The sequence below is a fragment of the Arachis ipaensis genome, chromosome B7, assembly GCF_059453495.1.
Source record: "Arachis ipaensis isolate K30076 ecotype BB chromosome B7, ASM5945349v1, whole genome shotgun sequence".
NCBI lineage: Eukaryota > Viridiplantae > Streptophyta > Magnoliopsida > Fabales > Fabaceae > Arachis > Arachis ipaensis.
The window spans coordinates 48,581,630-48,609,370 of NC_142442.1; the positions used below are offsets into that span (position 1 = coordinate 48,581,630).

The window sequence follows — 27,741 nt, forward strand, 5'->3', positions numbered from 1 at the left end:
TCACAGATGAGGAAATTCCCAGTGAGGCAATATCACAAACAGTTAGTGAGTTAGCAAAATAAACGGCAAATAACAAAGAAAAAGAAAGAGTAGAGGGGGAAGGGGTGAAGTTAGCTGATACAGAAGGTGAATTACTAAAACAGAGAATTAAATCAACAAAATAAAATGCTCAATCTAGTGATCTTTTAATTTAATCATTGTTGATGCACAATTAATCCCCGGCAACGGCACCATAAACTTGATGCGTGGAAAACTTGTCTCTCAACAAATCTCCCTTCGGCAAGTGTACCGAAGTTGTCGTCAAGTAAAAGCTCACAATAGAGTGAGGTCGAATCCCACAGGGATTGATTGATCAAGCAACTTTAATTAGAAGAATGTTCTAGTTGAGCGAATCCAGAATTTGGGTTGAAAATTGCAGAAAATAAAATGGCGGGAATGTAAATAACAGAAAAGTAAATGCTAGAATTAAAGGACTAGAAGTAAATGACTGAAAATAAATTACAGAATTGTAAATGGGAATGGGGGATTTGCTCATAAAAGTAAATTGCAGAAATTAAAGAGAATGGGTAAGATTAGAGATGGGGAGTTCATTGGGCTTAGGAGATGTTGCAATTCTCCAGATCAAGTTCATTTTCATCTCTTCCTCAATCAATGCACTCATTGATCTCCTTGGCAATCTTAAGTGATTGAATTAAAATTCCTTGCAATTCAATCTCTCAAATCTTGATCAATAGCCAATTCCTTGGTCAATTGCTCATGAGAAGAGATGAAGTATGGTCACTGATTATACCACATGCATTTCCCAAACCAAGTATTGAGAGGGTTATAGTCACATACCATCCAAACCCAATTTGGTCCAGCATGAGAAAGCATTTCTAGCTTGATCTCTTCATTCCTCTTCCAAGGTTCAAAAGAGATCCAAGTTTGAATAGCTTCTCTTCCAAGATAACTACTCAATTGGATGAAGATCGAAAGCTTTCAAGTAAAATCAAGAGGAAAGATAGAAGAAGAACAATGAAAATTAGTATTGATCCACCAAATTACAACAGAGCTCCCTAACCCAATGAAAGGGGTTTAGTTATTCATAGCTCTTGAAGAAAGTGTGTAAAGGGAGGAGAGTCCGAAGACCCCTCCATTCCAGGATGACTTGAAATGTAAAAACTAAGGCCTTTATTGGTTGACAAAATGAAATTAAAAGCAAATTACACTTAAATGAAAATTCCTATTCTAGATGCTTCTTGTGGCCTTGATTGGTTGACAATTGTGGGCTTGCTTGCTTGAGCTTTGAAGTGGACTTGAGAGAGAAGTGAGTTAAGTTGAGGTCCAGGTGCTAAAGTTAGCCACACTAACGCTACAAGTGTGGCGTTAGTGCTAAAGTTATTGTGGCTAACGTTGCACTTGCTGCCCAGTTGGTATTTTTGGGGCTTAAAAGATGCCTCTTGTTTGTGCTCCAATTTCATGCCCACTATAGAGTATTATATATCGTTGGAAAGCTCTGAATGTTAGCTTTCTAACACTATTGGAATCACCTCAATTGGACCTCTGTAGCTCAAGTTATGCTCCTTTGAAGTGGACATGGTTGCTGGCATGGTCGCCAACGTTAATGAGAATGTTGAGTCTCAATAACGCCAGCGATTTCCCGTTTTTGAAGCTCAAACTTAGTGTCCACCCCATACTATTATATATTTTTGGAAAGCCCTGGATGTCTACTTTCCAATGCCTTTGGAAGCACATCATTTGGAGCTCTATAACTCGAGTTATACTTCTTGGAAGGTGAAGAGGTCAGTTGGCCTAAATACAAGCTGATACCATGTTCATCATTGCACTTTCGGGGCAGGTTTTCTCCCTCAAATTTAGTGTCAACCATGTAGTGCCATATATGCTTGGAAAGCTCCGGAATCCTACTTTCCAATGCCACTGGAATCACCTCATTTGGAGCTTTGTGGCTCAAGTTATGCGTGTTTGAAGAAGGCATGGTCAGGCTGCCAGGTGGAACTTTTGCCCACGTTAACTTCCGTTAACGTGGGAGTTAACGTGGCTCATTGTGGCTTGTGTGGCTCCTTCCAATGTTAGTGACAATGTTGAGTGTCACTAACGTTGGCCATCACCTTCTTTCATCCACGTTAGCTTCCACGTTAACTAAGTTAACGTGGAAGTTAACGTGGCTTCCTTGGGGGTTGTGTGGTTGCTTTCAACGTTAGTGACAATGTTGAGTGTCACTAACGTTGTCGACCACCTTTGCCTCTTACGTTAGCTCCCACGTTAACCAAGTTAACGTGGGAGTTAACGTTGCATTTTGCACTTAGGCCAACGTTAGTGACAATGTTGAATGTCACTAACGTTGGCTTCCTTCCCCCTTTTAAAGTTAGAGGCCACGTTAACTAAGTTAACGTGGACTCTAACGTGGCCACTTATGAGCTTGGTCCAACGTTAGTGATAATGTTAAGTGTCACTAACATTGGCTCCATTTCCTTTCTTCAAAGTTAATGCCACTAACTTTTCTCCATAACGTTGGGGCTTTCCTTCCTTCCACGTTAGTGCCCACGTTAGTGTAACTAACGTAGCTACTAACGTGGCTCTTCTCTTCTTCTTTTGGCCTGAAATCAATCAAACAAAGTGCATCAAAGTCTTGCTCTTACTCATGGATCATGCATCATCCAATTTATCATATAATAATGCATGCAAAATTATCATGAAATCATGTAAAATGCACAATGTATGCTTGAATCAAGATGTAAGTGAATATCTGCCCAAAACTAGCTTATTTCCTAAGAAAATGCATGAAACTACCTTAAAAACAGTAAGAAAAGGTCAGTGAGACTGGTCAAGATGCCCTGGCATCAGTCACTCAAACAAACCCAATAAAATTTATAACCGAAGTATTCAAACCTCGGGTCGTCTTCTCAAGGAATTGTAGGGAAGTATGATTTATTATTGGTTATGGAAAAGGGTATCGTTGGGTTTTTTTTTTTTGAAATAGAAAACAAGAATTTAAATGGCAAGAAAAATAAATTAATGATTAGAAAAACTCTTGGCAAGGTATGAGAACTGGAAATCCCATCCTAGTCATCCTTATCAGGTGTGATGAAAATTGTTTATCGCTCCCACTTAATTAACCCTTACTAAATAAAGGAAAGTCAAGTGGACCAATCAATTTGATCCTCAAGTCCTAGTCAACTCCTATGGAAAGACTAGCTTTAGAGCGATCCAAATCAATCAGCGAGAATTCCAATTTTCAATCAACTGCTGAGTCTGATAACTCAAGTGTCACCAATTACTCAACCAAAGCCAAAAGGGGAAAAATCTAATTTAAATTGAAAGCATCATAAATAGAATAAAACAATCATAAATCTGAAATACCTTAAATTATATTAAATAGAATATTCAAATCCAACATGGAAAGATTCATAAGCCAATTTGGCAACATAAGTAATTAACAAGTAAAAGCATTAGAGTATCTAAAAGTAAAAGAGAAACATAAATTAAAGAAACATAGAACCTGGAATGAAGAAATAACCATAAAATAAGAGAAATCCTAATTCTAAAACCTAAGAGAGAGGAGAGAACCTCTCTCTCTAACTACTACATCTAAAACCTAAAATTATGAATTATGAAAGTTGTACGAATTGTTGTTTGAATGAATGGATTAATTTCCCCACTTTATAGCCTCTAATCTGTGTTTTCTGGGCCAAAATCTGGGTCAAAAACATCCTAGAAATCGCCCCCAGTAATTTTTGGTACGTACAGGTCGCTGCAAAGTCACGCAGGAGCGTCGTCCACGCGTTCGCGCGGATTGCATTTTTTCCAGGTCACGCGTCCGCGTGATTCACGCGTGCGTGTCATCTATCTTCAGAGCAGCTATGGCAAATTATATATCGTTGCGAAGCCCCAAATGTTAGCTTTCCAATGCAACTAGAACCGCGTCATTTGGACCTTTGTAGCTTAAGTTATGATCGTTTTAGTACCAAGAGGTCAGGCTGGACAGCTTTAGCAGTTCCTTCAATTTCTTGTATTCCTTCCACTTTTGCATGCTTCCTTTCCATCCTCTAAGCCATTCCTTCCCTGTAATCTCTGAAATCACTTAACACACATATCAAGGCATCGAATGGTGATAAGAGGGAATTAATTTTTGGTAATTTAAAGGCTTGGGAAGCAAGTTTCCAATTATAGAACAAAATTAGGAAGGAAAATATAAAACCATGAAATTTATAGGAATAAGTGAGTAAAGAATTGATATAAATCACTCAATTGAGCATAAGATAAACCATAAAATAGTGGTTTATCAAAGGCCTTCGCCGTCTTTCAGACAAATCACCGCTCACTGCTGAGCACCTGGACCTGCATCTGAAAAATAAGAGATATATACGGAATGAGAACTCCCGACCCATGGGTTCCCAGTATGGTAAAAGTGCCAAATAAATACAATGCATTGTAATAAAAACTCACTAAGCATCCTAAACTTCCTTTCACCAAATATTCATCCTATGTCCTCACTAAGCATCCTCAAAGAATTGGCTCACAATGGTTCAGGGGAATTACTTGGATTTCAGTCTGGAAAATGTGAGGTTGGCATTTAACTTACCAATGATGAGAGGAGATTCTCATCCTTTCACTAGAAGGGTCAACTTTAATCAAAGGTTGGACCAAGTCCTCATGGACATCTGTATGGAAGGAGCTCAATGGAAGAGAGACTCAAGAGGCAAGCCAGTTCAATTAAGAAGGCTTGACCTCAAACCCGTGGCTAGGGGATGGTTGGAGTTCATCCAACGCTCTATCATTCCTACTAGCAACCGGTCTAAAGTTACAATAGACCGGGCTATCATGATCCATAGCATCATGAATGGAGAGGAAGTAGAAGTTCACGAAATCATACCTCTAGAACTCTACAAGGTGGCGGACAAGCCCTCTACTTTGGCAAGGTTAGCCTTCCCTCATCTCATCTATACCCTATGCAATTCAGCTGGAATTGTCATAGAGGAAGACATCCTCATTGATGAGGACAAGCCCACCATGAAGAAGAGGATGGAGCAAACAAGAGAGCCCACTCATGGACCTCAACAAGAGCATGAGGAAATTCCTCATCAAGAAATCCCTGAGATGCCTCAAGGGATGCATTTTCCTCCACAAAACTATTGGGAGCAAATCAACACCTCCTTAGGAGAATTGAGTTCCAACATGGGGCAACTAAGGGTGGAGCACCAAGAGCACTCCATTATCCTCAATGAAATCAGAGAGGACCAAAGAGCCATGAGGGAGGAGCAACAAAGGCAAGGAAGAGACATAGAGGAGTTCAAGCACTCAATAAGATCTTCAAGAGGAAGAACTAGCCGCCATCACTAAGGTGGACCCGTTCTTTAATTTCCTTGTTCTTATTCTTCTATTTTTCGAATTCTATGCTTTATGCTTTGTCTATGTTTGTGTCTTTATTACATGATCATTAGTGTCTAGTGTCTATGTCTTAAAGCTATGAATGTCCTATGAATCCTTCACCTTTCTTAAATGAAAAATGTTTTTAATTGCAAAAGAACAAGAAGTGCATGATTTTGAATTCTATCTTGAAATTAGTTTAATTATTTTAATGTGGTGGCAATACTTTTTGTTTTCTGAATGAATGCTTGAACAGTGCATATTTTTGAATATGTTGTTTATGAATGTTAAAATTGTTAGCTCTTGAAAGAATAATAAAAAAGGAGAAATGTTATTGATAATCTGAAAAATCATAAAATTGATTCTTGAAGCAAGAAAAAGTAGTGAAAAGCTTGCAGAAAAAAAAAGGGCGAAAAAAATAAAGAAAAAAAAAGAAAGAAAAAGAAAAAGCAAGCAGAAAAAGCCAATAACCCTTTAAACCAAAAGCCAAGGGTAAAGAGGATCCAAGGCTTTGAGCATTAATGGATAGGAGGGCCCACAGGCTTTGAGAATTAAAGTCATGATCCAAAGCAAAAAGAGTGTACTTAAGAGCTCTGGGCACCTCTAACTAGGGACTCTAGCAAAGCTGAGTCACAATCTGAAAAGGTTCACCCAGTTATGTGTCTGTGGCATTTATGTATCCGCTGGTAATACTGGAAAACAAAATGCTTAGGGTCACGGCCAAGAATCATAAACTAGTTGTGTTTAAGAATCAACATACTAAACTAAGAGAATCAATAACACTATCTGAATTCTAAGTTCCTATGGATGCCAATCATTCTGAACTTCAAAGGATAAAGTGAGATGCCAAAACTGTTCAGAAGCAAAAAGGCTTCAAGTCCCGCTCATCTAATTGAAGCTAATCTTCATTGATATTTTTGAGATTTATTGTATTTTCTCTTTTTTTTTTATCCTATTTTGTTTTTAGTTGCTTGGGGACAAGCAACAATTTAAGTTTGGTGTTGTGATGAGCAGATAATTTATACCCTTTTTGGCATTGTTTTTATATAGTTTTTAGTATGTTTTAGTTACTTTTTATTATATTTTTATTAGTTTTTATTCAAAAATTATATTTCTGGACTTTACTATGATTTTGTGTGTTTTTCAGTGATTTCAGGTATTTTCTGGCTGAAATTGAGGGACCTGAGCAAAAATCTAATTCAGAGGCTGAAAAAGGACTGCAGATGCTGTTGGATTCTGACCCTCCTGCACTCGAAGTGGAGTTTTTGGAGATAAAAAAGCCCAATTGGCGCGCTCTCAATTGCGTTGAAAAGTAGACATCATGGGCTTTCCAATATATAATAGTCTATACTTTGCCCTAGATTTGATGGCCCAAACTGGCGCCCAAAGCCAGCCTAAAACATCTTGGTGTAAAACACCCAAACTGGCACCAGAATTGGAGTTAAACGCCCAAACTGGCACCAAAGCTGGCGTTTAACTCCAGGAACAGCCTATGCGCGAAAAAGCTTCAATGCTCAGCCCAAGCACACACCAAGTGGGCCCCAGAAGTGGATTTCTGCACTATCTGCACTTAGTTACTCATTTTCTGTAAACCTAAGTTACTATTTTAGTATAAATAGCACTTTTTACTATTGTATTCATATCCAGTTTTCATACTTTGGAACTGAGACCATTGTTCACGTTTTGAGGGGCTGGCCTCACGGCCATGCCTAGACCTTTTTCACTTATGTATTTTCTACGGTGGAGTTTCTACACCCCATAGATTAAGGTGTGGAGCTCTGCTGTTCTTCCTGAATTAATGCAAGTACTATTGTTTTTCTATTCAATTCACGCCTACTTCTTCTCCAAGATATACTCTCGTACTTAATTCAGTTAAGTCAGAATGAAGGGGTGACCCGTGACAATCACCCAATCTTCGTTACTCGCTTAGCCAAGATCCGTGTGCCTGACAACCACAAAGCAGTCTACATGATGTTCAACATAGTCATTGGACGACAGCCGGAGTATATTCTCTTGGATATCTAATACACGGACCGAGTCCATGAGATTAGTATCTTCGTGGTATAGGCTAGAATAATTGGCAGCATTCCTGGGATCCAGAAAGTCTAAACCTTGTATGTGGTATTCCAAGTAGGATCCGGGAAGGGATGACTGTGACGAGCTTCAAACCTGCGATGTTGGGCGTAGTGACAGTGTGCAAAAGGATCGATGGATTCTATTCCGACACTAGCGGAAACCGATAGATGATTAGCCATGCGGTAGCTGTGCCTGGTATTTTTCATCCGAGACGAGAAATCCGACAGTTGATTAGCCGTACAGAAACCGTAGAGGACCATTTTCAGTGAGAGGATCTTACAGCTTGCCATGGAAGGAAGTAACACATGGTTGGAAGAAGGCAATAGGAAAGCAGAGATTCATAAGCAACAAAGCATCTCCAGACGCTTATCTAAAATTTCCAACAATGAATTACATAAGTAACTTTATTTTATTTTATTTTATATTTTATTTATATTTTAATTATCAAAACCTCATAACCACTTGAATCCGCCTGACTGAGATTTACAAGGATGACCATAGCTTGCTTCAAGCCGACAATCTCCATAGGATCGACCCTTACTTACGTAAGGTTTATTACTTGGACGACCCAGTACACTTGCTGGTTAGTTGTGAGGAGATGTGAAAAGTGTGAATCACGATTCCCGCGCACCAGTTAATGAGCTGAAGTGCTCAAAACTAGTGTTTATATATGTTTGGTCTTGGGCCCAGTTGGGCCCGGTTCACTTGGTTTAGTCCGTTGGCCCAATTTTTGGCCAAAACCTTTAAGATTAGAGTTTTGAATCGTATTTTAAATATTTCTATCTTCCTAAATTGTAAATTCTTATTTCTTTAAATTATTCACTTCTAATTAATTTTCTCAACCACAGTACTGGACAGATCGCAGCCGGTACTGCCGGTCAAATTTCCAATGCGCATTTTTTTTCAGAAAACTATGTTTTTCGACTCAGAAAAATTCACTGAGTCTAAATATCATATTTAAATTATCAAATTTGGATTGCTAAATTTTCTAACCATATTCGCTCCTATTTAATTTATTATTTAATTAATTATATTTTGACCGGGTTTTACAGAATATATATTGAGTATAATTTAAATTTTTGTACATTTAATAATTAGTCGATAAATAATCCATCAACTCTTGATAATTTATTTGAGTTTTATGATTACAATGACAAAATTAAAGTAGCATTTATTTTGAGGTACTGAGACAGAGACTGAAGGACTGGGATTCATTATCATATTTGTTAGCTCAAAGATTGGTACTAAAATTTTAGTCTCAATCTCCGAAATTTCAGTATTTTAGTATCTCCAAAAAGTAGGGACACAAGAGACTAAATTTTTGGAGACGAGGGCTGAAACTTTAATAACTTTTTTTTCTCAAATGCCCTTATTCAAAATTTCATATTCCTAAATTATCCTTCACCCCCAACTTCACTCCACCTCTCACTCCACTACCCAACCCCACCTCACCTTTCACTCCACCACTACACCTCCGCCACCAACAACAATAGTGCTAACAACAAGAACAATAATCTCATAAATCAGATTCAACAATAACAACAATAATACCAAAAATAATAACAATCGCATAAAAAACAACAATCTCATAATAGAAAAGAGAAGAATAGTGAGACATAAAGGTGGCACGGCAGTGTGGAACTGGAACAGTGGCTGCGCGACGAGCATAGAGAACAGGGACGGCACGGTGGACCATCGGCAAGCATAGGGTGCAGAGGCACAATGGATTCGACCCCAAGTATAAGATTGGCTATAGTGGGTTTGGCTCCATCTACCTCGCAAATTGTGAAGGCAACGGTGACAAAAGAGCTTGATTGTGACGACAAAGCGAGTGAGAGTGTTGGAAGAGCTTGACGGTGATGGAAAAGCTTGACGTTGAAGAGAGAGAGAGAGAGAGAGAGAGAGAGAGAGAGAGAGAGAGAGAGAGAGAGAGAGAGAGAGAGGGGGGTGGGTTTAGGATTTTTTATTCTTTTTAATTAATAAGGATATTTTAGTCATTTTAAATATTTTAGTATCTACTTTTATCTCAAACCAAATAAGATATTAGACATATTCAATTTTGTACACTTTATATTAAATACAATACTAGAATTTATTTCAGTCTTAGTCTTCAATTTCAGTCTCTCAATCTTAATTTCTCAGTATAAATTTCTCTTTTAAACGCTACTTAAATAATGTCTTGGCTAAAGAAATTAAATGAATGAAAAAATAAATTCCTCATTCATGAATTTATTATAATAATAATAATAATAGCAACAAATTAATTTTGCCAATTATATACCATATTAAGGCTATCCAAAAGTTAGAATGATGAAAGAAAATATACTGTATTTTTTCTAGTCCATACATATATACATGCATACATATTATTTCATACTATTAAGTAATAACACTACAAGAAAATGGAATATTTGTAACAAAAATTTTGTAACAAATTTAAAATTGTTACAAAAAATTATTTTTTTTGTAACAAAAATTAGTAATTGTTACATAATAATAATGTTTTGTAACAAAAATATAATTTGTTACAAAATATTTTGTTATTTTGTAACGACTTAATTTTTTTGTTACAAATTATATTGGCTTTTGTAACGAATCGGTGTTTTGTTGCAAAATTTTATAATATTTTGTAACAAAAGATGAAGCTGTTGCAAAAGTTCAAAATATTTTGTAATAAAATATCCATTTGTTTCAAAAACTCTAACTATTTTGTAACAAAAAATTAATTTGTCACAAAATTCAATATTATTTGTAACAAGTTATTTGTTTGTCACAAAATACAAGAAGTTTTGTAACTAAAAAAAATTATTTTAAAATGTTAAAATCTTTAAGATAATTTTATTTTGGTTCAAAAATTTAATTTTTTAAAATATTATTTGTATTAATTAATTATTTTTTATAAAAATTAAAGATTAAATGATTAATTTTTAAAAATAGTATATATTATTTTATATTTTTTATAAAATTAATATATAATTTTTACTAATAATCAAGTCTTAAATGTTGACTAGAAATTAATTTTTTTAAATTAAAAAAATTAATTTTTAAATATAAATAAAAATAGTTAAAATTTAAAAATAAAAACAAATGTGAAAAATAAAAACCTTTATTCTAACCCTCACTAATAAAAAATAACCTAATTTACACATACTCTCCAAACTCTAATCCTAATCCTCACCATTTTTCTTAATGTAATTTTATTAATTAAGATTCTTATATAATTTTATTATAATTTAATATTTTGCATGATAGAGATTAAAATTTAATAATGAAAGAATTATATAGTTTAATTTAAGTAATTTCTATTATGAATAAATTATGGTTTAGTTTATTGATTTGAATTCTTTATTTTTAAAAAATTAATCTAAAGTAATTAAATTAGTTTTATGAATATTTAGAGTTAAGTTAATTAATATTTTTGTGAATTTTATTATAATTGGTTATTTTATATAATTTGAAATTAAATTTTTGGTAATAAAAAAATAATAAAGACTTAAATAATTTAAATTAAATAATTGATATTTTGAGTTTAAATGATATTTTATAAAGTATAATTAATATATTTATTTTATAATTTAAATTAAAAATAATTATTAGAAATGAACAATATATTAATAAATTGTATTGTTAAATATTTTAATAAAATACATTTAATTTTAAAATTATTATTCCATCATTCAATTTTATCAAAATATCTATTTTATCTGTTTTTCTTTATAAAAACTCAACCCTAAATTTCTAAATAAAAAACCTTAATTTTCAGTTAAATCTTAAACCTAATCCCCTTTCCCCTTTAAGCTAATAGGCTAACACACACACACACCACAGAAAACATAGGAAAGAGAGAGGGTTCGATGAATAGCTGCGCCAGGAGAAGAGAGGAGAAGGGGGGATGTCGTCGACGGAAAAGGGGACTGCTGCCGCCGTCACATGCCTCGCCGTTGCCGTCGATTTTGCCTGGAGAAGATGCGTGGGGAGAAGAGCCGTGGGTCAAGCCAGAGATCGCCGAGGGGGAGAGGGCTATTGTCGCATCTGCTGCAGGCTCGCCATCGTCGCCATCATGGAGCCTCGAGGAGGCCGTCACCGGTGCGAGCTCGCGGAGGGAGAGAGGGAGCCCGCGAAGTCGCTACTGAGCCGCCGTTGATGTGAGGAACAGAACACGCGAGAAGGGTTCGAGGCTGCGCTGTTAGCTGCTTTTAAATCCGAGGAATAGAACCTCTTCTGCTTCTGCTATCATGTCATCGTCTGCCCCTCTGGACGTCGCTGCTTTTGAATTGATATCGTGTCCTATCACTCGGATACCACTGCTATTAAGAGGCATTGATGAGGAAGAAGCACAAACCCTCCACGAGTAATACCACTGCTATGAAGAGGATGATGAGGAATCCTTATGAGTATCACCACAATCTGGGTTAGTTTCCTCTTTTTTCCCTATTTGTTAGTTATGACTGCCAACTGTTTGATATAATGATGGGTTTCCTTTGTTAATTATTTGCATTTTGTATAAGTTACTAGAAAGAACGGTTAGTGATGTATTAATTTGTGTCTATTATATTAAATGCATAGCACAGTAATATGATTGCTGCTGCTGATGCAATCTGTGATTGATTTATTTCAGGTATGAATTACACACTTATAACTGACAATCTCATTGTGGGATCCCAATCACAGAAACCTGAAGACATCAATCACCTCAAGAAGGAAGAAGGTGTGACATACATTCTGAATTTGCAGCAAGATAAGGATGTAGAATATTGGGGAATAGACTTGAAGTCGATAAAAAGGAGGTGTCACAAACTCGATGTTCGAAATATGAGGAGGCCGGTAAGTAAAAAAGCTGTAAGCCTGCATTTCAGTCAATTTTGTTGAGAAAATAGACTCCCACTCTGAATTTTATAAAAGTATATACAACAATGCCAACTTATCTTGCTTAATGGCATTGTCATGAGATAGAAATTTTAATTTTTCCTATCTGGTTAATACAATGTATGGCTAAGTCAAGGATCCATATACTTTTGGTGCAATTGACATTGCACTTTAAATGTGTTAGAAAACCTTTTTCTGAAAGAGTTGTGAGTTTGTTAAATGCTTTGCTTGCTTTTCTGAGACTGGATTATAATTCATAACTTGATATATTTTATAAATCTATTCTATTAGGCAATATACTTTGATCCAAACTTCTTACGAAATATTCTACCTAAAGCAGTTTCATCATTGGAATGGGCAATCTCAGAGGGAAAAGGAAGAGTTTATGTGCATTGTACTGTTGGACTTGGAAGAGCACCAGGGGTGACAATAGCTTATTTGTTCTAATTCTATGACATGAATGTGAGTTCTAAACTTCCACCTATCTTTGATTCAAGAAATGATTATCAAATTTGATATTGTTAAGTGTAATGTTATGGTTGCACTAATTTTCTAGCTCATGTTATGGAAAAACAGTATTTTTAATCTGTATGACAGATTAGTTCACAGTTTCTTAAGAACTCTTAATTATTAAGAAAAGAATGTGTTATCTTTCTTGTGAATGAATTGTTATGGAATCCATGCCTGATGAGATAACAGCTTCCCTTATACAATGCTTGATTTATATAATGTAGCTTAGTGTATTCAATTGATGGTGGAGTAATGTATGACCGTGACTTATATGGAAAGAGGGATATAGAGTGTTGATCTTGATGTGGACCTGAAATCAGGAATAGGCTTTGAATTTTTGAGATAATTTTGGACTCAGATACATAATGGGGATAGAATAGAATAGGATTATATCTTTTGACACCAAAAGCTGCATTCTTATTCAATGCAAAAGCTGATGGATGATGCTGCAGCAGCAACACTAAGCTCTGAGGTGTTGCTTATTAAGCTAACTAATGTGGCAAAGTTATTATGAACATACAAAAATTGTGATGCATCTTACTCAATATGCTTCACCAACTCTATTTCAGTATATATCTTCTCTTTTTTATCTTTTTCATTATATTTAAATATATATGTTGTCAATTAGTGAACATAACTCAAGTGAATTATGATATTTTATTGCATGGACTTGATTCATTGTGGGGTGTTTTGTTTTTCTTTTTCTTTTTCTCCTTGATTTGAAAGAAGGAAAATTGATGTTGTATATATCAAACTCCATCCTTAACAAGAAGAAAAATTGATGCTGTATATATCAAACTCCATCCTTAGGTGGGGCCTTGAATCTTTTTTTTACCTTAGGATGGATTCTTTACCAGTATTTCATTCATTATTTATTTTTTAGTCATTATTGGCAGTCTTCAGAAGACATGGGGGGTGACATGTACTGCCATTGAGAATGATGTAGATGTTTTGATGGCTACATATGCATTTCGTCTTAAAATTTTGCATGAAAGGGGACTTAATCTGTTAAACAAGGAAGGTATGGGCTTCCACTACATATATGAATTTGATGACTTATTGGAAATCTTACTTCAATTCTACTTATCAAACCATTTAACATGCAGCAGGAAATGATCAAGCAAAGCGTGTTCATTCTACTGACAAGAAACTCTCTATTCATAGTCAGCATGTAACCATGATCAATGGTTTACAAAGTCGTCACCCAAATTAGAGGATACATTAACTTTTTTGGTAGATACAATGAACTGAATTTATTTATTGAATTTTTTAGTTGAATTTTGCTTGTGTAATAGATGTGCTCAAAGAAAAACTTAAAGAGCAACAAACACGGCAAGAGGAAGAATTAGCTAGAGTGAAATCTCAATTGAAAGCTCAACAAGTCGTACTCTTTCATAACGCATTTTGACGATGAAAGAAACTAGACAATTAAAGGTACTCTTAAAATTGCTTATATTTTTAATACATATTCTTAGATGATTCATATATTATTAGTATAGCTTAATTGTATATGGATCTATTTATTATATTTTACTTGTGTCATGGTTGATAAATGATAAATGTCCTATTATTTGGTTTGATAAATTTGGTTGTGTATTGGATGAGACATAAGTTGTGAATTGGTTATTTATGTTGGAACCGTAGACGGTGGAAATATCTAAGTTTTAGGGGAGGTTCTGCCAAAATTTTTCTAAACATTTTGGATAAAACTTAATGGAAAAAATTATAATTAGTGTTATATCTTGTTTCTAATTTTTTGTTTATGTTTTTCTTATTTACAGGAGTGCTGAAATGATGACCACATGCTACCTTGAGGGCTCAAGAATATTTTGATTCATAGAGACACTAATCTATGTTAGAACTTTTAACTTTTGGTTGAACTTATGCAAGACATATAACTTGTAGAACTAATCAATGTACTCACTAATGTTATTTTCTTTTAAAACAATTTTAGCTAAAAGGATCTTGTTTGAATTATGTATGTTTTCTCATATTATATAGATGTAGACTTGATTATTAAAATAGTTAATATATTAGTTAATTAAAAAATAATTTAGTAAATTATGCATGCAATTTGTATTAAAAAAATTGTTACAAAATAATTAATTTGCTTTTGTAACTAAAGAAAAAAAATGTTACAAAATCATGTTACATTTTGTAACAAAATTTTATGATAGGAAAAAATAGATTGTCACCAAAAATATCTTGAATATCAAAATTTGTTACCACTTTTGTAACGGCCTCTGGTTTTTTGTATCAGAAAAATTTGTTGCAAAATATCATTTTGAATTGTAACAGTTCCATTTTTTGTTACAAAAACTTTTTGTAACGGGACATACTGCAACGGCCCCTTTTTTTGTTACAAAAAACTTTTGTTTCAAAATTTTAATTTTTTGTAACAATTTTTTTTTGTTACAAATATTATTTTTTCTTATAGTGTAAGGAGTGTTGTTTCTAGATACAACTTTGATTAGTAAATTCATCAGCATGACTAATTCATTACTTGTTTAGTAAACCTATGAAGTCATATAGTAAAAGAATGTCCTGCTCTTTACTAAATATTTTTTAATTATTATTTTAATTTGATCAAACTAATAATGATCGTAACTACTTAAGAGAATATTTCTATACATTTTGCTGGCACTAAGAGCCCAATAATAATAATAATATGTTAGTGAAAAATAGTAAATATGACTAAGAATAATTAATTATTTTATGATGATGAGTTTTTGTTTCGGCTCAGTCCAATAAGGGCCGGGAGTCCATGTCACGGACTACCGATCCGACGGATCCTCGACCCTTGCACGCAAAAGTGACCCGCGCGTCACTTTCTCTCAATAAAGATTTAGACGACTGGTAAAAGCTTTTAAACAAACGGGTCTAAGTCAGATGGCCCACCCAAGTATAAGGTGTAAATAGAGAGGGACTTATCCTTCTCCCAAGGTACGTCATCTTTATTCTAATTAGCCACCTTATTATACGAACACTGACTTTAATTTAACATCAAAGTGTTCTTGCTTATAGATGGCCCCACCTACCGATCCACTAATGATCATGGCAGCACCTTTCATTGTACAGCTCGCGTTTAAGTCTGAATACCTCCCTATTTCTAGTTGTTGCTCTCGACCTGCCATCTAATTTATCCAAAATCTCACTACAAAAAATTCTGGTTAAAACGGCAGTTTTTTTGGGTGTTTACGGCGGTTTGAACCGCCATTATTACCAAGAATGGCGGTTTTAGAAAACAACGTAATTCTGGGCGACATTCCAGTTATTACGGCGGTTTTTGAATAGGTTAAAACGGCGGTTCAAAACCACCGTTATTTCCAGGGTTAAAATGGCGGTTCTTGGATAGGTTAAAACGGCAGTTTGAACCGCCATTATTACCCTGACAGAGTGGCATTTTGGTTGGTTAAAATGGCTGTTCAAACCGCCGTTATTTCTAGGGTTAAAATGGCAGTTTTTGGATAGGTTAAAACGGCGGTTTGAACTACCATTATTACCCTGACAGAGTGGCATTTTGGTTGGTTAAAACGGCATTTTTGAACCGCCATTTTTACCTTGACAGTAGCGTTTTGGTTGGTTAAAATGGCATTTTTGAACCGCCATTTTATCCTGACAGTGACATTTTTTATCGTTTAAAAAAATAATTTTTACTGTTATTTTTATCGCGTTAAATAAATAATTTTGTGATTAAAATTTCACAATAGCAAAAAAGCATAATCCATAAATGAAATATTATATAACTCATAAACAAAATATTAATATAATATATAACTTTTTATTATTGAAAATCAAAAGTAATAACTCCTATACAAAACCTTGTCTTACTAAACTTACCAAAATACAAACATTGCAATAAACACTAATCAGTCAAATCTACCATCCAGTTTCCTAAACTATGTTAATATCTAATAATGTATTTAAACCATCTAATAAGTGCTGTTTTTACAACTTAGAATATGAATATACAAGACAAGTAGCTTAGCTAAGTGATGATGAATAAGATTTGGAGGCCAAAAGTTTCCTCCTTTTGTAATTAACTTTAAAACAAGTCCGCCTTAGTTTCTTAGTCTCTTGTGTGAGTTTCATTTCGGGAACTTGTTCCAACATCTTTGTTTCTTGCTCCATCTTGTAAGAAGAATCTGAGATAGAAAATGACTCAAGTTCAGAAAACGATCATATACTAAATGTATATGTATATAAAAAAGATGAAATACACTCTAATTATATATGGATATGAATGACATATGGAAAGTAGAAAAAAATAATTAAGATATATATATATATATATTGAAGCTAATTAAGCTTATATATTATTGATCTTTTGGGTATATCATTATAAGGTTCAGGGATGAGAGAAAATCCAAAGAACGAAAGCACAAAGGAAAAGCACAAAGGGTATGAGATGAATGGCATTTTCTCCTTGGGACTTATAATTAGACTTACCATTAATAAGATCGGTGATGCTCTCCTTTATTACTAAAATAGAGGAATAGGAACATGCTGCTCAATTTTCCACCAATTTAACTACTCCAAGCATAATGCACAATGCACAAAGATACTCCAAGCATAATGCACAAAGAGGAGAAAAACTTCAAATAGCCACAACTAAGCCATTGAGCCATTATGATTCTATTTGGCCTAATTTCCTTAAAGCTCAAGCTATTAGCTAAAGGCATATGATTTGTTTTATATCTTTATAAGTAATAAATTTAGATGGAGGAAATTTTTCACAGGATGCTGTGCGGTATACTACAATAGAAAACTTATAATGGCAGCAAGATAATTATATAGAATAAAAATTTTAGAAACAAGGTATGAGTCAAGCCACCAAACACATTATAAATTGACTAACAGTGATTTATTGATCTTCAATAAACTAGAGTACAAATAAAAAGTAAAAACCCTTATGGATTGATTAAATAAGAAAAGAAGCATGTGGAGTTGAACGAGTTCTCACCCATTTGTAGAATTTGTCCTAATTGAATGATAGTTGCTTGGTGCAGGGACTCCATTAACAACATGACCTGATATGGCACCACCCATGGAATCAAGATGTTAAACGTGAAGCATTTACACTCTTTCCTTACTTGGCTTGTTACTATTATGTGTTTAACCCAATACCAGATTGTGTTCAAGCAAACACATGATAGAGAAGCTACTGTTATTTCACCAAACGTATTAGTTGCGTTAAAATCTCCTCATAATTTTGCCAAGTTATTCAGAACAGGATGAATAACCAGCTTATTCAATTCAAATAACAAAGTTCCATTTAGATTATGTCATTATTATGCAGTGATCAATATCCAAAGCTGAATAAGAAAGTTAATCAACCCAAAGCTAAAATTAACCATCACAGAGACAGAGGTGAAATTTTTTGAGGTTATGAGTTTCAGCCCCTTCACAAAAACAAAAACAAGAAGTCAATCCATATGTGTGGTGAAAACTGAAAAGCAAAACTCTACCATCATCTCTAGCTCAATTATATCAGCAATCTCAGGATCAACTTCCTCAAGTGAAGCATTTAATTGCTTTGGCCACTACAAAGGCAAATCAATATAATACGATAGAAGTCTGATTTTTCTTCCTTTCTGCTTGAAAGTTGAAACAATGTGTATATCTAGATATGCATAATATTAACTGTAATTATATAATAAGCTTACTGAAACTCGGGATTTTTCTTTGTCATAAACAGCTTCATCAAGTAAAGAGGACTACATTCAAAAGCAAGGAAAAGGAATGGCAAGTAGTTAATTAGTTAAGCAAGGGAAAGGAATGCAAATTGAAACCACCATCAGCACCACCACATATAACAATTAATTAAATAAGCATGAAATTAGTTGCTGCTACATGTGTTCTTATGATTTTAGTGACCTCAGTAACTAGTTTTGAGGCTACAATTTCATCATGCAGTGATGTAACTAAGAACCTAAAGCCTTGTGTGAGTTACTTGGTGAGTGGAATTGCTAAACCACCAGGACAATGTTGCTCTGGCATTAAAGCTCTTGCAGCTACTGCAGCAACCTCGGCTGATAAGAAAAATGCATGCTAATACTAAATTTAAACTAATTATTTCAAGGTCACAAGCACTATTTAAGTTCAGCATGTTAATACTCACCAGATGAATGAAAAGATGATGTCTATCTTCAAGTGGTTCTTATTTAAGTTGCTTCCATCTTCTAAATAGTTCCAAATCTATTTATCTTCATCACCTGCATATAAAACAACCTCATTGTTAACAACTTCATTGTTCTCTAAAGCAAATAACTTAACAAAGCACAAAAACAAGTTTCAAGCTAATAAAAGAATTTGTGATATACCTGCAAAAGAGATATGTCACATACAACAATGATTGAATAAATGCATAAACAAAAAAAATAAGCATTCAAGCAATTCATCAAACACGTGCTATGCAAATCAGTAAAGCACCAACCAAGAACATATTTACAAATCAAAACCGCGAAGAGAATGAAAATTTGTATACACAGATGTAAGAAAAAATTGAAGAAATTACATGAAGACCTTACCCCCAATTTCTGCTAACAAGGAAGAAAATCAAAACCTAAAATTACAGAAATAGAAGTAGTAACAATTTGCAAAACAAAATATGAGTAATTAAAAGAAGAGAATGTGAATTTGTATATAAACCTAATTCAACAAAGATGGAGAAGGAGAAGCTTCACAGAGGACAACATGGTGGAGCAGGAAAAATCACACAGCAGATCCATCAATTGAAGTGAAATATACCTTTGGTAGCACAGTGCACTGTGATCTAGTTCTTGTAGTATCAAAGGCATGAGAAGCCGTAGCAGCAACTAAAGCTGACAATCCAGTAGTAATACTAACAAATAAAGGAGACAAGGGACCAACTTCTTCATCTGAACTGAGTCAAGAGAAGCACATTTGAACAAAAAGGGTAACTAGATTAAATTAGGAGTCAAAAATAAAAAAATACCAAGCACAAAAGATTTGAAGTTCAGATCACAAATTTCTATAATGACCAAACTAGAGATGCAGGGTTCACAGGCATTAATCAAGGGAAATGGTGGACAAAATTGAAACCGAAAATTTGCAAAAAATCAACATTCAAAATACCCTTGAAAATCTATATATTAATATATAAACAAAAAGAAAGAGAGTAAGAGGGTAAAATACCTGTGCAGAAGACTCTAAATAGCTTTTTATTTTGTGCTGCTAGTTTTAGAACTTCAAAGACAACCCTTGAAAATCCATGGACTAAAATTGTACAGTTTTATGAAGAGGGACATATAGTCATTTGGAACAAAGCAATACTAGTTTCTTATGTGAGTATTTCCTAAAAAGCTGAATCATAAAATGCTATTTACCACACAATTGATTTGTAGAAAAAATATAGGAATTACCCTTATAAAAGGCAGTGATGATTTCATAGACCCCAAATTGAGCTCCGAGACCAAGAATCCTTCCTAATTAAAAAATCCGGTATTGAAGCTCTTGGACAGTGGCAATCTTGTGTTAAGAAATGAAGGGGAATCAAATCCAAAGGCCTATTTGTGTTAAAAAATCAGGTATTATCCAGTCTATTACATGATGAATGGCACACAAAAAGTATATCGCTCTGGACCTTGGAATGGCCTTTACTTCAGTGGATTCCAAGATCTGTCCTTTACATATGTTTTTGAAGATAGTTTTGTCACAAACAAGGATGAGATATCCTATAGTTATAACACCAAGGTTGATTCTATCATTGGAAAAGGTGTAATAAGCCAAACAAGTCAATCTCTTACAAGTTATTTATGGGATGACAATCTTCAGAATTGGAAAGTTTCTGGATCAACGCCAGGTGATATGTGTGATAAATATGATCTTTGTGGAGCCTATGCTTATTGCAGTGTAGCAAAATCAAAGCATGTATGCCAATGCTTTAAAGGGTTCAGTCCAAAGTCACCAGAAGAATGGAACTCAAACAACTCCTCACAAGGATGCATTTGCGACGATTCGTTAAGCTGCAATGTCACAAGCACTGATGTGTTTGTCAAATATACAGGCTTGAAAGTGCCAGATACTCAGCATACTAAGCTGCATGAGAATATTAATTTAGATGAATGCAGAAACCTGTGTTTGAAGAACTGCTCTTGTATGGCTTATGCCAATTCATACATAAGAGGAGGAGGCAGTGGCTGCGCATGTGGTTTGGTGATCTAATTGACATCAAACTGTTTCAAAATGGTGGTATTATGCCAATTGGAAGGAATTAGCAGACGAAAGACTCAATGGAGAGTACAATGAGAAAGAACTGATGAGATTGATAAGACTGGGAATCGCATGCACCCGATGTGACCCACAATTAAGGCCACACATGAGGCAAATTGTAAGCATCCTTGATGGCAAGGACAGCTTACTCGTCGAACCGAACAAAGAGAGCAGGAAAGAATGGAGAGAAAGAAATGCAATTTCTTTGTCACTCATTAGGAGAATCCAAGCTCTAGGAATACAGTAAGAAGTTACAGAACACAATGGATTAACCAAAATGGAAACTAAATTTTGTAAAACATACATTTTCTTCTTTGTCTCTCCATGTTTTATCTATTCTATAAGTTTATTGTCTATGAAGGTTGTATATAACAGAAAGTTTGATGTATCAGTGTTACTTTGTGATGAAGCAGGACTCAGACTACATATATTTATCTATACACATCCTTTTTCTTTTTCTTTTTTTTCTTGATTCATTGCCACAATCAAATTCTGTATCTATCCAACACACTTTTAAGAAAATGAAAAACTTTACACTCAAACATTCAGCATGATAGAAATTAAAGCAATCCTTTTAGAAGTATATCTGTTCTTACACAATGCATCATGCATCTATTCATCTGCATCAATTCCAACTCATTTGATGAAACCGAAGAGGAACTCTCTGATAGTGACTTGTCCATTATTGTCCCAGTCCACTTCTTCTACAAGGATGAGAAGACAACCAAAAAGGGATGTCAAAGCAGGTAATAACAATATTGTTGTATATTTTAATGTATATTTTATCATCCAAAACAGCATGCACGAAAAATAGCGAAGGTTCAAGCTCCAGCTTACCAACTTCAATCTTTGCCAGATCTAATACCTGGTTTATAAGTGACACCAAAGCTTTTCCACTTTCTTGAGCCATTCTCACATACTCCACTTAGTATTTACAACCTAAAACACAAACACACTAACAAAACCTCACAGCACATTGAAAAAATAAGAAAATCAAAATACACAGTTTTACTTTTCTCCAATAATAACAAATTCAGAAAAGCTTAAAAACCAGTACCAAATGAATAACAACAAAAATCACAAGGAATTTATATCCACGTATTCACGCACTCTCATGTTTCAATCGAATTGGTAAAAAATCTAGCAAAAGAGAGAAATAATTCGTACTTTTGAACCCTAGAATGTGAAAAGTAGTGAGCTGACCTGCTGATCCAGAACAAAAAGGGAGACACTGAAGATTTGGCAGAGAGGACACAGGACGACAAGGAGGAAGCCGGAGGAGATCGTCGTTGGAGGAGACATCGGAGGAGGGAGATCGTCGCTGGAGCAGACGTCGCAGGAGGAGATCATCGCTTGAGCAGACATCGCCAGAGGAGATCGCTGTGGAGGAGATCTTCGCTGGAAGAGATATCACCAGAGAAGATCGCCGTCGAAGGAGAACGCAAGAGGAGATCGCGTAGTGTTTCAACTTTTTGCTCGAACACGGTGATACAGGGTAGCATTTTTGAAATGAGGGTTTGGTCAATTTTTGTATTTTAAATATAGTTAATGACAATAGCGGTTCAAACCCGCCAGAATTACCGAAAACCGCCACAAAATACGAATCAATTATGGTAACAACACAAAACGACGCAATATCTAAATATTATGGCGGTTTTTAAAAACCGCCGTAATACAAATGCCATTTTAAACTCTTTTTTTTGTAGTGTCTTAACGAGCAACTGAACAATTTTAAAATTTAAAATTTAAGTTTAAATAAGATTCTAACTGAAGTTGTTTTAAGTTCATATAATTAGTGCTGACGTTATACTATATATGTATAGCACTAGTAAAGGAAACACAGGATTTTTGTTTATTTACATTTATATACTAAATATACATGAGTTTAATCATTCTTAAAAAATAATTTCTTGGTGGTATGAATTAAAAAGAGTTTTTTAAATTAGATCTGATTTTTATTGATAAAAAAATTAATAGCAAGAATTGGTCTCAATATAAATATGCATAACACGTTTATAAAATTGAAAAAAAAAATATTTTTACTATAAAACATATTTAGATATTTATATATGATATGTATTATTTGGATAAAATCTTAAACACTCAAAATTTTATTATGAATTACTTTATTATTGTTTTCGCTACATATGATGAACATCTAATAATCCTTTAATAATAATATGTCTTCTGCTTATATGCACACAACATGGAAAAGAAAATTCAAAATTGGATAGATTTTCTAAGATTTTTTCCAAGGTTCAGAAAACTGGACTGGTCATCAAACCGTTCTAGTCACTAGTTTACTGGTTTATTGGTCTAACCGGTTCAACCGGTGATTCAACCGGAAAAATCGTTTTAAAATAGAATAATAAATAAATTATAAATAAACATCCTAAAATATAATTATAGTCTAATATAAAACTTAAAATATCTTCCAAATTTAAAATACTACATGAAATATTATCAACCAAATTCATATGATCTTATCAAACTACAAATTCAAAAGTTAAATAGTAAAAAGAAGTATTTAAATATTAAATGCCAACATGAAAAAATTATTTTAGTGTATTAAACTATTTTGTAGAAGATTTAAAGTGACAATAAGCTAATAAAATGGCACTCTAACTAAAATGTTACTAACAAGACAACCACTCAGGAACTAAGTAAAATATCCCAGCAGTGTAACATACTCGTACTCATAAAAGTGGCTGTCATTTTGTCTATTATCAACATACAATATTTTCAAACACTAGCAACTAATTGAGATAATTCATAATTTCTAACCCATAAAATAATTATGACAGGAACGGGAACCACAACACTAGGTGGAATAATAAACACAACCCATTTCTTGCTTGAAACGTAAAGCTTGGAAAATGGATTAGATTTCTTCACTGTGAATTTAAAAATAGAAAGTAGGACTACGAAATTGGAAGTACATAAAACATATATGACTTTAGTGAGGCCTTAGAGGAAACATATCATCATTTGTATCTTGCTAATCTTGTTCACTACGGGTAGAAAAGGAGATGGATCTTACAATAACAAAATTTCTCCCATGTACAAAACGGGACTTTGAAACCTTGGAACGACCAACATCTTTCTGCACAAAAGTTAACAACAGCCATTTGAAAATAAAAAATAGCATTTGATTTGATTTCTATTTTTAGCATTCAGCAACAAACATTAGAAAACAGCAACAAGTAATCCCTAATTACACTAAACTTGAAATTTCATTAGCAGCAAGTAATCCCTAATCATACTAAATCTGAAATTTCAACAAATATTACAAAATCGCAATAAGTAATCCCTAATCCCTAAACAAAAATTCCAATAATGATTTGATTTCCATTTTTAGCAGCAACAAGAAAATTTCAACAAAAATTTCCGAAATTAAAAAAAAAACTTAAAAAGAGCAGAATCACAAAATCAGCAAAAATTAGCAATTTAACAATTTCACATTAAAAATTAGCAAACAGAGCACAAAAAGAAGAGAAGAACGAAAGAAGTGAAAGCAATGCCACTAACCTTCGACGGAGACACGGACGGCGACCGGGGAGACGACGACGAGCGGCAACACGGCGGCAAGCTACTCCAAGCCTCGAACAGAGAAGCCACGGATAACGGGAACAGGGGAGAAGGAAGACACCGAGCTACAAGAGAGGGCCTGGACTCGGCACAGCTGGAAGAAGGAAGCTGCGGAGGCGCCAACAGCACAGACGGCGGCGGCACTGCGACAGATCTGTTGCAGGGAGAACCTAGGGTTTGGGTTTGCTTCAGAGTTTAGAGGGTCACAGTGATTCACGAAAAGGGGGGGTTGTATTGGGGGAAGGGGGTGAGACGGTTAGTGAGTGAGGGTGAACCATGGGGTGTCTTTTTTTAAAAAAAAAAAGAAAACGACACCGTTTAACAAGAACCGGCCGGTTACCGATTTGGTTCAACCGGCTAGTTTTTAGCCGGTTCAACGGTTTTATAGCAATTTGCAAATGAGCGGTTATTAGCAGCGGACCGAACTGTATATATCACTGGTTTTCGGTTGGACTGGTTCGACCGGCCGGTCCGGTACGATTTTCAGAACATTGATTTTTTCAAATGCATATTAGAAGTTAGAACACCAAATATCTTTAGAAATATGTATATCAAAATACTCTTAATTAATGCTATCGTTATTTTATTATAGGATAAATCACATAAATAATATAAATATCACTCAACATTACACTAAAATTCCAAAATTCAAAACATTACATGCATGTCCCGTTTTAAAATCAGATCTATATAAATTGAAGTTGGTAAACTTGATTTACAAATGTACAATATAAAATCGAATTAAGTAAGATCGATTTACTAAAAAAACAAGTAAATTAAATGAGTTCGAGTCTATTTACTAAGAGCATCAGTAAATCGAAATAATCTACATCGATTTATAAGAAGGAGAGATCAATGAGTAAAATGATACATGTTATTTCAATTTAGTGCTTGAAATAACCAAAGTAAATCGAGTCTACTTAATTCGAATACTATGATATCCAGCAACTTATATAAATCGAATTAGTTTAATTCGATTTACAAAGGATTGGTTCCTATATAAAAATGATCAGAACGTTATTGATTCATTAGAGTGGAAGTCACAATGGCTAATGATGATAGTTTTTTAGTTCTGATGTACTACAGAGGGTCAATTAAGAAAAAAATCGTTCTGAAATTAAATTTACTTATAAGAATCCACTTAGTATTTTTCTCAAACATTCAACGAGTTTCACCGAGTTTCAGAATGCTATAATCCAAAAACTGGGGATGCAAGGCATGAAACGGGTGGAGAAGTTATTTTATAGAATTCTGATTTCTGTGTTGCAGGATGATGTGAAGTACGATTCCTTTATCATAGGCAGTGACGAAGATTTGCAAATTTTGTTCCATTATCGATAGTTTTCTGAGGTGAGGACTCCTGAGCTATTGGCCAAGCTTGTAGATGTGATATGTCGTTCAAGAGGTTCAAACCAGAATCCTCAACCTTCAACAATGGCTGCCTACTCTAGTTAAATGCCTGTTAGTGCCTCTTCATGACTTCATATGTGCTTGTGATTTCACCAGAGGCAGTTTTGGTTGGCTCCCTGTAACACCCTCACTATCAGAATGTCACGCTTCCGGCTGCGCCACTCTGATAGCAAGAGGTGTTACGACGACTTCATGTACTTAATAATAAAATATGAGCCTTTGACTCAAAACTGTGTCGCTATTTTATTTGAAAAAAAAACCGGAAAAAATACTTTTACAATAAAACAAACAAGCATATACATAAACAAAATTTCTTACTCAAGTAATTTGTACATATTATATACATACAAATCATACAACTCCTATCCCTCTTACAAAATAATTATAATATTAATGGCGAGGGAAGAATAAATAATAACTGAACTAATACATCCATATCGCATAAGCTAAACTCAAAAATTCTTCATGAGCTTTTTCGTCCGTTCCTTGAAAGGAGAAGTCTGTAGGGGGTGAGAACATCATCCTCGAAAAGGTTCTCAATAGAGGATTTTGAGAATTGTCGTAAGAAGATATTATAATTAAAAACTATTTTCAAGACATAGTGATTTATCAATTTGTTATTCAAATCTAAAATTCGTATTTCTCTTACAAAAATTCCATGTAAAATAACATTTTAACCAAAACTTATCTCTAATACAGTCAATCATGGCCTCCAGCCCAAACATAACCAATCATGACCTCCGGCCCAATACATAATCAAATCTCGGCCTCTCGCCCAAATCAACATAATTCTCCATCGAAAATTAATCTCAACAAAATCAATCACACACAAATAAATTTAAGGCAAATACATATACAGAACAGTTACAGCAAGTATCACAGTTACCAGTTAAACATAATTCATCAAATAAGCAAACCAAAACACTTAAGCACACTCAAACAAAGCACACAAATGCAACATGATGCATGCCTATCCCTAACGTAGGCCATGAGCTCATGTGTCGATTGCCTATCCGCTCCCGACATTACCTGAGCACCAGTCCCAGATATGGCTTTCCAGATGCATACAATGTGCTTATAAATCTTACGGCTAAGCCGCATACAGTGTGATTTTCAATGTGCTTACATTTGGAAAACAGTTCTCAGTGTGTGGGCATCACCACTATACATTTGGCACTAAGACCCAAACAACATCGCATATGCTCTCCTATGGCAGACAATCTCTTAAAGCTTCTTTCTTTATCCTTGCCCTCTACTCTCTTGTGGCAGAGATCCATTTAGTTAATACATTCTTTTAATCTTTGTTCTCTGCTCTCCTGTGGCAGAGATTTCTTTTCTTAATAAACCGAATTGAAAATAAGACTCTTTCCATAATAAATCAAAATCAAATAATATTCTTAAATAAGATTTGCTTTTAAAACAAAACGCTTTAAACAAAGTCTTGGAGTTTTATAAAAATTTCGGTAGCACCTCGCATAAAACTCGGACTTTTGCCACCCTTCAAGGGTCCCAACCAAAACATTTCTCAACTTTTTTTTCCCAACCATTTCCAATAACTCAAACTAATTTCAATATCAGAAATCATCTACCAAAACTCAATTCATGACCAATAATTCAAACCAATTTCAAATGTTAAAATTATTTACGATAAATCAACAAAGTCCATTCCTAATATCCCAAATCGTTTTA

General features: G+C 34.4%; 2 pseudogenes; both read left to right on the top strand.

The window, feature by feature from the left end:
* Nucleotides 1–11,576, top strand: part of LOC148551082 (uncharacterized) — a 44,443-nt pseudogene extending 32,867 nt beyond the window's left edge.
* A 190-nt stretch (nt 11,577–11,766) lies between these two features.
* On the top strand, nt 11,767–12,756 carry LOC107607177 (phosphoglucan phosphatase LSF2, chloroplastic pseudogene; annotated as a pseudogene).
* Nucleotides 12,757–27,741: the final 14,985 nt, after the last annotated feature.